The following is an 18,417-nucleotide window of genomic DNA, read 5'->3' as shown; positions in this document are numbered from 1 at the left end:
AAATGATTAAATTTAACAAAAAAAAAAGAATGGTCAAATTTTGTTGGGTTAAATATGGTGGTTTATTACAATTTACAATCCGTAACATCCTCATTAGTGAAAGAGACTTTTGGGGTACTTTTCCATATGTTTTATGTGATTGGGAATGAAAACCAAAATGTGAATATTGGACACTTTGAATGAGGAAATAGATAGAATAAAGGGAGTTTTAATTAAATCAAATGAAATTTGTTATTTATTTCTTCAAAGTTAAAAAATGAATCAGCTTATAATAGAATATACATTTTTTTCATTTGACTCTTAAAACTAAATTATTGTTATTGGGCATTGAAGAGTACTTCTAGCCTATTCTTTAATTGGAATATCAATCCTAGTGACTTTATATTTGAAGTTGTTATTTTGTTATTGGTCATCCAAAAATATTCTTACTACTCATAAAATATGTGTATGTGTGTTCAGTTTAGTTCTCGAACAACAAATGTTGAAATGTGAATGTCTTTATGCTCACTATTATTTTTTTGTGTTAATTATCCATTTTTTTCAAAATCTCAAGTAGATAAAACATAAAAAAAGAAGGAAACTATGGAGAATGTGAGAGTAGAAATTGGAACAAAGTAGAGGAGAAATATTTTAATATTTAAATACTAAAATATTAAAATTCAATTTAGATATTCGATTAATAAGTCAATATCCTTGTCTTTTAATTTCTCTATCTTTTCAAAGGTGTAATGTTCTCTCTATTATTGAACTAAATTTTTGGTTTCTAGATTCACAACTATGTTAAATTAGATGAAATTATTCACTCTTTTATACGAGGTTTAAACAAAGGTTCCACAAACTTTCTTTGAGTAGGCTTAGAATATCTATCAAGAGTTTAAAAATAAAGGATAGGGTTGTGATGTTGTTACTCTCCATAAACCACCCATCTTTTCCTCATTATTTCTGATGGCATTAAAATCCCCTATTGTAATACCTTTCTCCCCTCTAAAGTTCACAATTTCTGCCACAACTCTCTTTTCTGAATAGTTGGGATTGGAAAATATACATTAATGATGAAAAAAACTTCATTGCTATGAATCATTCTATATTTCATCAAAATCCATCTTATTATCTTCCATAGTTTAGCCTTCTATTTTGAGTAGATTTCAAATAACTCCTATCCCTCTTGAAGCTCCAACAAATTCCAAAAAATAACCTCTCCATTGTTTGTAGTTGTTTAAATAATTATTTCTTTTATCTCACTATCACATATATTCATGTTGGTGTGACACAAACAAATAAAAAGATTAGTATATTGCCAGAATACCAGGGAACACAATCCCAAAAATACAACATTAATAAAACCTCTTCCACAACACCACAACACACAAACCTTACAATCATGTCATCCAAGTCATAGCACCTAAAACATCAATATGGATAAATGCATTATATTTTCTATACTAGCCAAATTCACTTCATATATAGCCAGACTATCAAAAAATAACTATCAATATCCACATCAACTACAACACTAAGAGCCTAAGAATATAGTGCCATGTCCACATAGCATAAAAATCATTTCTAAGTATGAATATCTCCTCATAAATACTCTTTTATGCATATCACATCTACTCATACTTTAAATATTTTGGAAATAACATTACTCTAAACAAGAGCGTTTATCCAAACCATCATCATCCTGCTACCAATCAACAACTTATGACCATTAAAACATCACAATAAATATAGACATCAAACAACAAGAAAAGTGGATATCCAAACTCCAAAGTGATTGCAATCAATAATGACTATCTCCTCATATTTTGCCCAAACATATTTCAAAACCCAATGCAAATTGTAGGTTGACAACAAATGACAACACTCCCCCCTTGATAGTAAGACAACTCAACAACATCAATGTCAACACGACAATTGTATATTCTCTTCTTAAAATTGGTGTTGATAGGTTCTTTAAAATGGGAAAGGGTCAAATGGTTAGATCATCTAATATCTCTTATATCAATATGATGGACTTCTTGCCACCTAAATATCTAAGCACTCCATAGATGATGTTGGAAGATCTAAGCATTCCACAAATAAATATTTGGTGATCCCAAAATAAATTGTATATTCTATTTTATTTAAAAGAGAGACATTTGCTTTGAATCGTAATTATATTTTTCTTGAATTTTCTTTCTTATTATTGGTTTCATCACAATTTATGGGCAAACTAAAAATTTATGTGCATGGATTTCATAGTTATTGAAGAGAATGTTTGAGTAACAAATGTTTTGCTAGCATATATTCTTTTCAATTTTGTTCACTATGATGACATGATCCATCTCAATTGTAGATTCGAATGTATTATGATGATGATTTTTTAAGGTACAAGAAAGTTATTCATAAAATTCTAATTACATAGGAATTCAAATTATGTTTTTATCCCTTTTCACCAATTTTACTTTGTTCATTATTTTGTGTCAAGCTTGCTTTAGACAATTTGTGAGTGAGCTTAAGGGTTAAATTTGAATTAAAACCAAACATTTGAGAAATTATTTTCTTACTCATCAAAATATTAAAGACCATGGTTTTTTATTTATTAAAACTATTAATATGATGATAATATTTGAACATCTTCATTTATGTTCTACATGCAAAATGTAGATAATCAAAACAGATAAAATAATATAAAATTATAACTATTAGTTAATAAAAGCATTCACACATGTTCCATTGCATTTACTTTGGAAATAAATGAGCAAGGACAAGTATAATAGAATGAATATTAGCAATTACTTTTCTATGATGAATACATATTCTACATTAATAATTTTTAAATAGCTTCAAGTCCAACCTATGAATTATAATATTATTAAGAGAATGACATTTGTCTCTATATATATGTGGGATGTTAGATAATGGTACATATGAATGTAGTAATGTTGTATCAAATTGTTGATATTTGGGAAATTTGAACTATTCTTCTTCTTAATTGCGAACGTTGACTATGATAAAAATTGAATAGAAAACATAAAAATAAAAAATTATTTGTGGTGATTAAATTAGAATAGTTATAGATAGGCATTCTCCCTCTCTTTTAACATGTATTTTTATACATGCATTACCTTATGCCTTATTTTCAACAAATTTATTAAAATCTTTTTATTGCACCCCATGAGTCATAGATGTTTCAAGAATTTTCTTTCATGTTGTAATTAATCCAATTAGATCATTAGAGAATATGTGTTTTTGTAGAGCTTTGATAGAAATAATGGTTAGGATTTGTGTTGCAACATATCATGAATTTGTTGTTGTATTTTGCCATCTCCCTTCAAGAGTGTAAAATACATTGAGCCCAAATTTAGGAGAGTTTAATTCTTTCTTGTTTTTTAAATAAGATGAAATAAAAAATATTTGTAACATGTTGTGTGTTATCTTTGATAAAATAAAAATTGGTTTATTTTTGTAATTGCAACATACCATGAATTTATTGTTGCATTTTGGAATCTCTGTTCAAGAGTACTAAAGTAGAGAATTTGTTGTAGTTAGTAGTGTTGATCATTCATCCCAATTGTATGAGTTCTCTCATTTTCCTCCCACTGAGCATGCAGTTTCATTAATTGGTCCTACCTGTCTTGAATTGAGACTGGATTAGAAATATAAGGGGAGGTTTGGTCACTTGAACCTATATATGCTTCAATTATTCACAAAGTTTTTTGAGAAATGTTTTGATACTTGTTCAGCTCATACTTCTTCAGAGATTAGTTTATTTAAGTAAGTTGATAGTTACCCTCTAGTTTTAGTAGAGTGGGATGAGTATTTTTTAAATGTTGTAGGGTTCTCTGGTGCATCATACACTCCAAATATTATGAACATGATTGATAATTTTTCATTCCTCCTTAATGGAAGTTTGAGCAATCATGTCATCCCACTTTTAGTTCCTTCACTAATTGTTCATAAAGTGTCTTCGCAATTGTCTAACTAAATCTGAAATACAATTTGTATTTCAAGAAGCCCATTTAGGTGCTTGTGGATCATTTTGGTGGTGGATCCCTAGTCTAGAAACTTATTTACATGAGAAAATATTGGTAAATTTTAGAAAATGTTCATTTTGATTTGTCAATAAATTCTCTTAACCTCAGTAACATAGAAATATTATCCAAGCTCCTAAATAGGAACTCCATGATTACATTTCTTGTTCATAATTTTCCATGTGATTATTGCATACAAAAGGTAAAATTTCGCTATATTATTCTCAAATGCATTGTTGGATTATTTCTACTATCAATTATTTTACAAAAATTATTGAACGTCTTCCACTTTGATTCATGATTGTTGAATTGATATGTAGATTTCTTCTCAATAACACATTTCTTATTTTATAATCCCTTCCACTTTTATTTTTAGATATGGTTTTATATTTTAGAATAAACATTTAAATTATTTCCTTGATAAATTGTACATTCAACATTAATTTTCTACACCTTACAACCTTTAATCTAATGGTAAAAATGAGGATTCAAATAAAAAAAAGAAAATAAAAACTTCTTAAAATTTTAAACAAGTATTGTCAATATTGGAACACAAAACTCTTGTATACATAATGTGCATATCAAAAGATAATTTATATGTCTTCTATTATACCTTATATAATCATGTATGCCATCATTCCTTTGGATCTAGAAATAATGTCTTTGCAAATTTCGCTTCAAGGACTTATTAATGATAATCTACATAAGAAAAAAGTGTTTTTTTTTTTCAATATCTTGAGATGCTTAATGAGAATCTCATTAATCATCTTAAACATCTCAATCTTAGTAAAATTCTCCTAATAATAGATATAATCAATTTTTCTTCATCATTTTTTCCTAGTAGGTGATTGGCCCTCTATGAGGATCACCATAATATAAACATGAGAAATAATACCAAAGGAAAATTTAATCCTAATTGGCTTGGTCTTTATACCATATCTTCCATTTATAATTCTATGAATTATGCATTATCTACAATAGATTTTAAGCATCTAAGGAAGCCCATAAGTGTAATTTATTTCTTTGTCATTTTTCATCCTTAATTTATCTCTCATGTGACACTTGTATAACATCTCATACTTACAGCCATTCCAGTTTATTGGTTTCTACTAGTTTCTACGGTGGAATCAATCTGGTCTATTGGTTTCTACAGTTGTGCTTGCCCTGAGCACCCACTCTAGCCACTATGAAGAAGCCAAAACTGCCCACATTGGGTTACGCATGGATAAAAGAGAAGACTTTACTAAAGTCTGGCTGGACTCTAACTCGCTAAACGTTGTCAATTGTTTGAGTCGATGCACAAACCCTAGCTAGGTGACACCCAACCTAATCGAGGATTGTCAAAATATAATTAATGAGCTAGCAGATTTCAAAATCTCGCACATATACCAAGAAGGCAACAAGCGGGCAGATCTATTGGCCAATCTGGCGGTGGGATACATGGTAACCAATTGGTGGAATAGCAGGGATACTTTCCCCAAAAATATGTGTGAGTTGGCACATGATGATTACTGTGTTTATCAATGATCTCTCATCATGACTTGACTGAGCTGATGGGAAAATGATTTTTTTTGTTTTCCCTAATCAAAGATCTAGAAACCTCCTTGGTGACTGGATTTGTTGCCTTATTGTGTGGCCTTTTTGTTACTATTTGGAAATTTTGTGGGTCTAGCCCATTTTCTGTGACTCATTAGTGCCTTCTTTGGTGAGCCCCATTTTCTGCTATTCGGTGACCAGGCTCATAATTAGAGGGGATAAGAATAGACAAGAGCCCTCTACTTGCAAGAAATGGAAAAAGAATAAAGATGTGTGGTAGGAAGTTGTCGATGGCGGACTCATCCCCTACTTGGATCGACTTCATGAACCTTCTCCTCTACTTACAAATGCCTTTGTCAATGTATAGAAAAAAGGGATTCTTAGGGCTTATGGCACTGAATATCATATTGATGAAACTTTAGTGGTGACGGTCACTAGTTTGGCTATGACTGGTAGAAGATTTTATAGGGATAGGAAAACTGGGGAGGAGGACTTGTCCAGTTTCTTTGACAAAGACAAGCAGCACTCTAGAGTCACCAAGATGGCCAATGGCGACTATTATAGAAAAGATCTCAACCCCCCTAGGCTGACATGGCCGATTTTATAATGAGGTATATTTCTCTTGATGGAAAGTATGCCAACATCTTTTCCTACCATTTCACTATCTTAAATCATTTTAGGCATGGTAAAATTATCTCTATTCCCTTCTATCTGGCCTCCTCCCTTGAAAATAGCCTGGAAAAACATTTGGAGAACCCTAACAACCCTGTTCTCCATGAGGGACTTATTTTACTCATCATGGAGCATGCTAAATCCCTTGAAATTATGCCCCCTCTTTCTGAGACTTTCCTATAGACTCATATCCAGGATGTCTTTGACTTAGAAATGGACTTGGAAGAAAGTGGGGTTCCTTTTGATGACCCTGAATACAAACTTGTGAATGAAGGGGAGATGATGGACACCCTTGGCACGTTTGGCATCAAGAATCATCCTAGATGGGCAGATAACAAATACAAAACAACCAACAAACTAATCTCTAAGGCCGAGCCCCTCTCTAAAAATAAAAAGATGGTGGCTAAGGACCATAGCCCAAAGATTACATATCAGGGAATTAAATTGGACATTCCTATCAATGTCCTAAAAGAAAAATAGGGGACCATAGCCAAGAAAAAGAACAATGGGATTTAGAGGATTGGTAACCTGATGAATCTGGTTATGGAAGCTACCAGAAGATAGGATAGTTGTTGGAAGTGGGTTTAGCACAAAATTGATAACCTCAAAATGGGGGTTAAAGAGAATATTGATATCTTCACTACTTCCCCTAAGCCAAACAAACCTGTGAAACTCATGATTATGACCCTAAAACTCTCCCAGGATGTTGAGGTGATGAAATACAATCATGAAGGAAGGATTGAAAAGGTGGAGCAATCTATGGCCGAGATTAGGAAAAATCTCAAGAACCTAGTTGACATAAGAAAAAAAGCCATGAACAATAGTATAGAGGGGCTTGAAAGTATTAATACAGTGGTTGTTGATTATAGATCCTACCATAGCGAACCTATGAAAGATCTTGGTGAGGAAGATATGACTACTGGAGATAGAAAAACCACTGGACCTAGTTCAAAAACTAGTAGCTAGAGCAACAACAAGGGTACCTCTAGATTCATTATGGAGGAGCTGGAGGAAATCAACAAGATTTCCATCCAAAAGAATAAGGATCTTGTGCTCTCTCTTATCTAAGAGCTTTTTTTTTTCTTTTTGTCTTGTTAGTCTGCGTTTCCTTTGTTTTCATGACTGCTCGAGGTTTCTCCCTTGTTTTGATGTTGGTTCATGTATGTTTGGCTGATAGCCAACTGTTGTAAAACTTTTGGTTTTGGGTGCATCTAAAACCCGTTTATCTTTATCAAAAACATCGCATACTTACACGTCTTGAATTATGTAGTTTACATAAAAAAAATTAATCAAAATTTTTAACATGTTTATTTACTTTATTATTCAAGGAAATAATTGTATTATTTAGTGAACAATTTAATTATATTTTTAAATTATATATATATATATATATATATATATATATATATATATATATATATATATATATATATATATATATATATATATATATATATATATATATATATATATATATATATATATATATATATATATATATATATATATATATATATATATATATATATATATATATATATATATATATATATATATATATATATATATATATATATATATATATATATTGTTTAATAAAAATTTAAATTTTATTATGTAATTATATTCTTGTAGTACTAAATTAACTAATAAAATATTATTGTTTGATTAAATCTTCATAGTATTTTATTTAAATAGTTATATTCCTATCATTTTATTAGATCTTTGTAATATTTAATTAAATAATTTATCCAAGCTATTTGATGAAATATTAATTGTATTTAACTTAATAATTTAATAATAGTACAACATAAATGTAAAATAAAATACATCTACAACACATATGCATCACTTTAAACAATAAAATATCATATATATAATGTTCCATGTATTACAAAATCACCACAATATCAAAATATGGTGTAAGTATATTAAAATTTAAATATAATAATCTACATCATGGTGGATCCTGGAAGCTTGAGCCCTCAATAGTAGGTAGATGGTCTAGCTATAATGGTGGCTATTCATATCAAGGTTATGGATTGTGAAAGGGCTTGAGACCCACTACATGTCTCAAGACACTTGACCATGCCCCTCAACTACTTAACCTGCTTTATGAGTCACAATTTTCACTCTCCTAGCACTATAATTTTGCTTGTTAGCTCCTAAATATTGCAATGGTCTAGGTTTATAGGTGGTACTAACTAGATCCTAAGTAAGATTGTTTGGCTCTTTAATCATTCTATCATTATAGAGCATCATACATGCGACCTTTACACTCTCTTCTCTCATTTTTCAAGCCTCACTCTATTCTAAGTAGTACTAAGTACCCAATAAATTCGTCCAAATTTTTAGTGATAGAAACCACCTTCAAAATTTTGTTATCCTCCCATACTCTAGCCTCCTCACATGTAACATGAAGTTCTTCAATAGGCTTAAAAGTCTCTATATATTTACCTAGCATTTGTTGTGGTCGGTAAGTAACCTACACACCATGCTCAAGGTAAAAATAGGGACAATTTTGTATAAAAAAAAATAAGTAATGAAGTTGAGCCACTCTTGTGTGTGCAATACAAAAGGAAAATAAAAAAAATCAACCTAATTATCATCTTATAATATGATTAAATATACATATCATCTTATAATATATATATATATATACATATATATATATATATATATATATATGTATGTATCTATATATGTATGTATATATATATATATATCTATGTATATATATATGTATGTATATATATATATATATATATATGCATATATATGTATATATTTATATGTATATATGTATATATACATATATACATATACATATATACATATATGTATGTATATGTATATACATATACATATATACATATATGTATGTATATGTATATATGTATATGTATATACATATACATACATATATGTATATAAGTATATGTATATATGTATATATACATATACATATACATATATACATATATATATATATATATATATGTATATGTATATACATATACATATATACATATATATATTTATGTATATATATATATACATATATACATATGTGTATATATATGTGTGTGTGTGTGTGTGTGTGTGTGTGTGTGTGTGTGTGTGTGTGTATAACATTTTATCACTTGGGTCCCCAATATTTAAAGTGATATCTAGTGTTTTTGAAGGTCTCACGGGTATTTTCATGGGTGTTGTCATTTTTGTAGTATTTGTGTTGCTTAAGTTTAGGTCTTTGGCCTCTTCTTTTTTATATCTATATTCCCTCGTATCATCTCTATGATAGCCTCATTATTGGTATAGGTGTAGTCTCCATCTCGTCCTCACTATCCTCCTTTTTTGTACTTAATAGTACAAGGTATTTTTAGGGGTATATATTAGATAGATTAGGGCTATCATGATGCCTATCATCATATAATAAATGCTATTATCACCTCTATGTATTTCCATCTCTAGTATGGGAGCAACATACTCTTCTTATTCATTGATAGGAATATTTGTGACTGAGTCATATAACTTAACTTTTTAATCTCTAATGATTTAGTATTTAAATTAAACGTAAATTATTAATTTACTATAAAGATCTTATGAAACATTAAATGTACTCTAACGGTAATTTATTTAATAGAAATAAATTCATCTATTTGCCCATTTATTAAATAAAAATTAAAACATATTAGCAAATGACATTATGTGAAAAACTATTTAAATAATTAAATTTATTATTGATTTGTCATGAAAATTAAACCAATGAAACAATTATAACATTAACACCAAATTAACATATATTAGTGAAATACTTAAGTTCTAGGCTCTCCTTGGCTAAGAAGTACTTCCAAAGGAATTAGTTCTTACATAGAACCATACATGCCCCATGGAATATATAATGATATTTTCCATTATAATAATTAATATGAGACACTATTGGGCATAGAGGATGTAGAATTAGACAACTTGGGTGGCTGCAAGAAGTTGAGTCCCAGTTTTGGGCAAAAAGTGGAAGTGTTTTATTTGTTTTTCAAATTTTCTATCGATTGATGTCGAAATTTGATGCACTTAGAGATTGAATTTCAGAAAACTTTAGTAATATTAAATGTAGTTCTCGGAGTCTACTTTTCAAATATATAATTTATTTTAATACCCACATGCTAGAAATCCCTTTTTAGTAGGCATGTTTAAAAACCAGTTTTTTAAAATGCCTGTTTCAGGACCATACCACACATGTGTACGACCACCCTTTTTTGATTCAAATAAATGAATTTTGCAAATCCTTCTGGGAAATGATACCTAGGACACCAAATATTGATGAGAATATCTTTGCTTATTTTTTTATTGAATATATTTTTTTTTATTAATTTTAACAGACAATAATGTATATTTTAAAAACATCGGGTGTACGACCACCATAATTTGATGAAAATTTCATATTTTTCAATTCTTTTTTTTTAACATTCAAATGAATTTTATGTATATTGATGTCATATAATTTAATTTTCTAAAATCCTAAAAATAAAATTTTATTAAAGTTCTAGTGAACCTCGGTATTTTAGGTTTAGGTTCCACTTTTGATTAAGAAAATAATAAAAAAATAGTAAAAATAAACTTATCACTATGAAATTTACATTTCTGAAATTAGAACGTTGAAAACTCTAATGGTTTTTCATTTCAACAAAAAATTCAATTAGAAAGGCCCTCAAAAAATTAGGCCAAGGTAGAAATCTGATGTCATTTTACCTTAGTCATTTTTTTGGAGGTCGAAGCATACACTTGGTGGGACCAAGCCTATCCCAAAGCAAAAAATAATTCTAAGGGTTGTTTCACACCCCTAATTTTAACGAACGGGTGCCCGTTTCGCTTTGTACCGTTGAAAGTGAAACGGGCACCCATTTTTAAAAATGGGCACCTGATTATAAAAACGGGCACCCATTTCATTATATAACGGGCGTCCATTTCTAAAAAGATCCATTAGGCCAGAATCTGGCCCACAAGCACAAATCTGAATGATTGAATGATTTTTCAATCATTGCCTGACACGTACAATCTGCAAAGAGAATATTTTGATTAACCATTCTCTTTGTTTGTCTTATTGTCGATTTGGTAAGGAGATCAATTCGAATTCAAATTTTAGTGTAGCGATGGGATCAAATCAACATAGGAAGAGGCAAAGGAAGGTTCTGACAACTAGGGAGATTGTAGCAGATATGGAGGAGGTAATGTGTCAATGAGAGAGAAGATCAAGAATGAGACAGGGAGCTTCAAGTTCCACAATCATTTCAGAAGAGGAGAACATCAATGAGACCATAAATGCTGATGAAGGAAACACAATAGAACCATTTAATTTAGGTGCATCTTCTAATCCATTATTGGATACATGTATGTCTTCATAGCCCTATGTTTTTTCTCATGAAGAAATTGGTGATTTAGTAGAAGCAGGTTACTTATTAAATGAAATTCTAATTGAAAATCAAACCCCAAATGAAATTAGAACTTAAGTTGAAACTAAAATTGAAATCCAAATTGAAACCCCAAATAAAAAATAGATCTCAACTTGAAACTGAAATTGAAACCGAATTTGAAACTTGAAATGAAATTGAAAATCTACTTGCAACTAAAACCAATAATGTGTATGTAGACATGGAAACACCAATTGAAAATGAAACATGTTTGAATGATAATCAAATCAATGAAAATTTTAAAATTAAAAGTGATGTAGTAGACAACCTTCCTGGCTTGGTTTCATGGAGATAGATTAGGACACATGCAAATAGATTGTTTAGACATTTTTTTTATAATAAGAAATTTGGGTTTCAATGTCAATTAATGGTACAACTAATTAAAATGACTAAAATGCGAAAAGTGATGAAGGAGTTAGGCATTTATGTCAAACCCAAGAAGAAGGACGAGTCTTTAAAACAAGTTGTATCGACTGTTGCTAGTGCCTTTGATACAATTGGAAAGAAAAGTCATTCCAAAGATAAAAATGCAGCACGACGGACAATAACAATAGCTTTAGTAAGCCAAACAACTTCTAATTAAAGAATGATGAGTAACATATGTGGATATCTTAATATTCATTGCAAAACTTTGTCAAGAGCTATAAAAAGAAGAGTTAATTTTGAAAGTGATCCGGAAAAAAAATTGTGGACTTTTAGTGGTAGACTACCAAGGTCTGATATGAAACTTACCGGTGAAGTCAAAAATTTGATCAAAAAATTCTGGCACGATAATATGAGAGTATCACCTAATGTTAGAGATGTTCTTAAATTAAGAGTTGGGTCAAAAATTCATGATCCACATCCAAAACACCTATTGGACATGACTCAAACTGAATTGTATAAAAAAATTTTGGATGATAAGGTGTTGACTATTACCATTTGTCAAAGGTCTTTTGAAAAGTGTAAACCTTGGTATGTTCGAATTAACAAGGAAAGAGCCACATGTTGCTGCAAAACTCATGTCCAATTCCGCTACCATTATGATGTATTTTGATATATACGTGTTACCATGCATAGTAATGGAATGTTCCAAGAATGTGGTATAAATATACCATGAAACTATAAAGGACTTTATTTTAAGTTTCTTTTGCAACCCACTAAATGAACAAAATTTTCTTTTCAATGCATGTGTTTCTGGTGTATGTGATATATGTGGCAATCTTGCATTGTTGGATAAATTTTTGCATGAAAATATTTCAAATGATTTTGGACAGCAATTAGTTGATGTTAAAATATTTAAAACCATTAAGTATCCACTAAAGGATGGAAAGGTTGGAAAACGATGTGATCTAATCACTGAAAAAGTTAGTGTTCATGCATTTATGAATGAATTCAAGAGTAACATCGTACCTAAATATGTTAAACACACTCAAAATGCTAGATGGATCGATGGTCAGTTTCGAATATGTAAGGATACATTTCCTGTTGGTAGTATACTTTCGGTTGTTGACTTTGCAGAGAACTACACACTTGCACCACAAGATGAGGTCCAATCACAATACTACAATTCAGTGCAAGTATCGATTTTTGTCCATATTGTCTATAGGCATGCACCAGATAGTATAGAAGAGGATCGCAAAATTTTGAGAGAGTACCATTTCTATATGAGTGATAATAAATTACACTCATCTAAGTTTGTCTAGTATTGCTTCAAGACTTTTTTTCAAAATTTGAGGGAGAGAGAAATTGAGATGACACAACATCTAATATGGTCTGATAATTGCACAAGGAAATTCAAGAATGCTAGAACGTTTTATTGGTTGAGTAGGATTCATAAGAAAACTAATATCGAACACGTGGATTTTTTTTGAGGCTGGACACAAGAAAGGAGAACATGACGGTGTTGGTGCATGTGTTAAGAGAGCCCTTTGTAGAGAGCAACTCAAATTCGAGTAAAAGGCTAAATTTAAAAATGCAAGTGCAATTGTGGATTGGTGTAGTGCAAATTTATCCACAGGATCAAGTCAAAACTCTACAATTAGACGTTTCTTTTGGCTAGTTAAAGAGGAGAATATCCTTCCAAGATATGGTTGTGATACAATCAATGGGTCAGCTAGATGGCATTCTTTTAAGAGTTCTAATTCTAACACTTGGACTATATGGAATAGAGAGCTTGCATGTTTTTATCAATTTTGTGTTGCAGGTGAATGGGAAGAATGCGAGAATACGGAATGGGTCGAAGAATGGCAACACAAATCCTTAACACCTAGTGAGACACAATATGAAGATGTTAGAAGAAATGAAGACCCAAATCATGCATTTGCATCATAAGATTATGATCGTGTTTCAGACCTCATACAACTTGGTAATTTAATTCAATTTCTTGTTTATAACTTTAAATTATATATTTTTATGTATTGTCATATAATTTATGGTTACATATTTGAATTATAAATTCTAACAAGTTTTATTTCTACATGTACTTAAATTTGTTTTTAAGGACATGTGTATGTTGTTTTTTCACCTGAGGATAATGATGAGCAGGTTGAGTATTGGCTAGCTAGATGTGTAGAACCTAGGAAAAAGTTGATTTGTGATCAAGTAGATGATGATGGTTTTCAGTATCCAGTTGGGTCTGTTGTGGTAGTTGGCACATGGCTATGCAAATACTTAACAAGAAGGAATGGCTTACCAGCTTATGAAAACTACCAATCAGAAAAGAAGATTATACACTATTCTCATTTGGTGGTGGCAACAAACATCAAATTAGAAATATATAAAGGTATACCTACTAATAAGGTATTGTAGACACTTTCAGTAGAAGAGCATGAGGCAATCATAGACGCATTGCAGAAGAGAGAGGATGCAGATCGTACATTAGGTTGAATCAAATTTATATGCATGTAAGTTTGTGTTACTTGTGTGAACTCTTTTATATTTAATCATGATAATTGTTTTTCTTTGTCCTTTAACATTGTATTTGTCTACATTTGATACAATTTTGGTTTCATAAACAACATTGTATTAGTTATCTTCTTCTTAATGTTATTTTGTGCACATTGTAATTGTGTTACAATTGAATTCTATTTTTTTATGATATATTTATTTTATCGTAACCTCTTCATAGATTAATTGTAAGTTCAAAGATAGAATTATGTCTAAACTATGACAACTCTATACTTATCATTGTATGACAAATCTATATTTATAGTGTGATTTTTTATTTTATTACCATTCTATTGCCTCCTATCTCTCACTCTCTTTAGCCATCCTCCATGCTATTAATTTTTTTCATACCACTACTATCTACACTTATAAACCTTAAATACACTAGTAAAATAGTGTGGTCAACTTAAGAGGAAAGTGGATACTATGTTTGTAACTCTTACTCTATTACACATTTTGCATTCGAGGTTGTTACAGACTCATTACCCAATGGCTTTGTTATAGCTATATAAATGAATTATATTATGGAAAAGGAGGTCACAATGTTCACCTACCATCTTTCAATGTAATTATTCCATATAGCAGGGCTTCCTTTACTTATTCCAACCCTTCAAAATGTTAAGAGAATTATGCATATCAAAAAGAAATTTACAAGAAAGAATCTATGTCTACTTCTAATCAAATGTCTATGACATCTAATTTTGTATCACTCAAACATCAAGGGCTAGGAAATTTAGAAAGCTTAGAAAATCATTGAATAATGTTCTTCAAACCTTCCTAATTATTTGGTTAGCCTTAGTTCCATCAATCTATTGGATTCCTGTATGAGATTAATTTATAATTAATAATCCTTTTATAATTTTCATATTAAATTTATATGCATGTAAGTTTGTGTTACTTGTGTGAACTCTTTTATATTTAATCATGATAATTATTTTTTTTGTCCCTTTAACATTGTATTTGTCTACATTTGATACAATTTTGGTTTCATAAACAATATTGTATTAGTTCCCTTCTTCTTAATGTTATTTTGTGCACATTGTAATTGTGTTGCAATTGAATTCTAATTTTTTATGATATATTTATTTTATCGTAATCTCTTCATAGATTAATTGTAAGTTGTTGATTTTATTATTATTTTAAGAATAGGATGTTATTATAAATTGGGATAATTATTTTATTGAATTATAAACTGTTGCACTATAAGATGATCAATCACAATGTTAAAATATAAAGTCATAAATAGATCACATAACAAGTCATAAATAAGAAGCCCTATATACAATCATATAACAATTCCTGGTGACATAATAACAAGTCTTGAAAAAATAATAATAAGGAAATGACATTAAAATAAGTCCAAATAACATAATAACAAAACAACATCACCTATATAATCACTAGAGTGCGCCAGATCACATAACACAACCTCATATCATAATAGCAATGAAATGACATAATAAAAAGTCCTATATATAATCACATAACAACAAGTCCTATATATAATCACATAATAACAAGTCCCAGGATAACATAACAAGTATCATCATAAAAAGTGCATAATACAATAACATGACATGATCTAAAATATATAATCTAAAAACTCGAGTGCATCTCATCTGCAACCCTCTTCACTCCATGTGAAGGTGGCTGAGATGAATCATCCTACTGCACATGGTCCTGAGATGCACTATCCTCTGTGTGTGCAATATCAGTGTCTCCACCCTCTTGTGTAGTATCAGTGACTCCACCCTCTTGTGAAGTATTAATGTCTCCACCCTCCTGTACAAGAAAAGTGGTTACAGTCAAGTCCTGGAAAAAAAAACATTGTACATCAATTTTGATAATCCCTATAAAAGCGAGGAACATAGTATAAACAAATTAGACATTATTTTTCTAATCATCACCGCAAATGACAATGTTGATGGTTGCATCTGGCTCAATCCCATAGCCATACCAATAGTGGTAGTGGCATCAACCTGAACAACATATATAAATAATGAATCAAACTTGTATATATACATAAATTATAAAGTATATATATAGACTACAAGATTATCGTAGAAAAGCATACATGTGATGCAGGCAAAGTAATTGATGGGCGAGGGCATACATGTGATGCACCATCAAACAATCTAGAAGCCTACAATTGCAAAAAATAATGAACATGAACATATGAAGAGACAACATCAGCATGTGCAACCTCCTTGACATCATCATAACCACCATGGGAAGCATCAGCATCATCAAAATCACCATCTCCTCCAGGGGCAGCCTCACTATGTGGACCCATACATACATCCCCACAGTTCATGCAAACATGTGCTAAGCTGGGGGCAACCCTCACCTCACGCAACTATTGTACCAAAGTGCCCGACAGGGCACTCAATGAATCTAGAGAAAAATCCATTGCTCGATGATGCATAGGTACTGGAACAACTAGTGATGGAAGAGGAATCGATGGATCATCACACACATAGTTTCTAACCCTCTCGCTCAATTTTACTCCTGGCCTATCCTGGGGCATGCCTCTCCCAACCCCCTGAAATGATCTAATATCAAAGTAATTGGGATTTTTGCCCAATTCAAATTCGGCCCATAATTTCTTCAAAAAATACATTAGGACCTCATGATTGAAAGACCATCCACCACCACTCCCAAAAGTGTCTAGCAATGCCTGGGTGCCTACACCGTCGAATAGAGATCTGTGGCTTCTTTGGATCTATCTCTTCACCCATCTTAGGGTTCACAAATTATTGTTTCAAATCCATTTTTGTTATTTTTAGTTCATTGACTTGTTTGTATGTGAGGCCATCAGCGTAAAATGCATGCAATCCCTCCTGCCAACTACGATAGCTATCTAGCTCACTATCTAAAGCCTGCACAAACTACACAATGCCTTGCATACTATCTGCAAAGTGTAACAACTGGGGAGGTGGATGAGGCTCACGTCTAATAGTATGGATATCTCTAATCAAAGAATCAATATTTGTCCTAATTGTCTGCCTCAACTGATCGGGTGGAGGTGGAGGTGGAGGTGGAGGGGGTGGAGGTGGAGGTGGTGCTATACCTAATAGCTAATCTATGTCAAACTTATCCATTATGTGAAAATAATTTGCATATATATACAAACATGAAAATTTACAATTACAAACTATTTAATTTACATTTCACCTTCCGAAAAAACTTATAATTAAATACAATTTAGCAACTTAAATATAAAAAAAGGAAACTCACATAGATCTATAATATTATTAATAGGTGGGTAATAATAAGCATCATTTAAGAAATATTATCCACTTACATCAAAGTATAAGAAATATTCTACAAAATAAAGCATCATAATGCCCATGCAACTCAAACAATACTTTTTAACATCTAAAGATAAATTAGTATAAGATCCATCAAAATCATAAAACTAATCATGAGAGAGAGAGAGAGAGAGAATAGATAATGAATAAATGACTCCATTGATTTAGATAATGAAGGTAACTTACATGGAATTACAATTTAGTACCCTTTCAATATTTAATCATTATCGTCAATTAGGCTACCACTTTATATTTTCAACTTGATAGGATTCGATTCAACTACTCTCTTTTGGTTAAATTCACTAAATTCATTAAAGTCATAAGTTATATCTATGAACTTGTCAATACATGTACTACTTTGTTGTGTTCTTTGCTAGAATCATTGGATGATTTAGTGATCGCAACTAGTAGTACTACACTAAGTTGAAGCTTGAATAAATAGTAGGTTTTGTACTCTTGGAGGAGTTAAAACAAGAAAAAAACTATTTT

This window comes from Cryptomeria japonica, chromosome 11, assembly GCF_030272615.1.
Source record: "Cryptomeria japonica chromosome 11, Sugi_1.0, whole genome shotgun sequence".
Taxonomy (NCBI): Eukaryota; Viridiplantae; Streptophyta; class Pinopsida; order Cupressales; family Cupressaceae; genus Cryptomeria; species Cryptomeria japonica.
Note: the sequence above shows the minus strand (reverse complement) of the source record.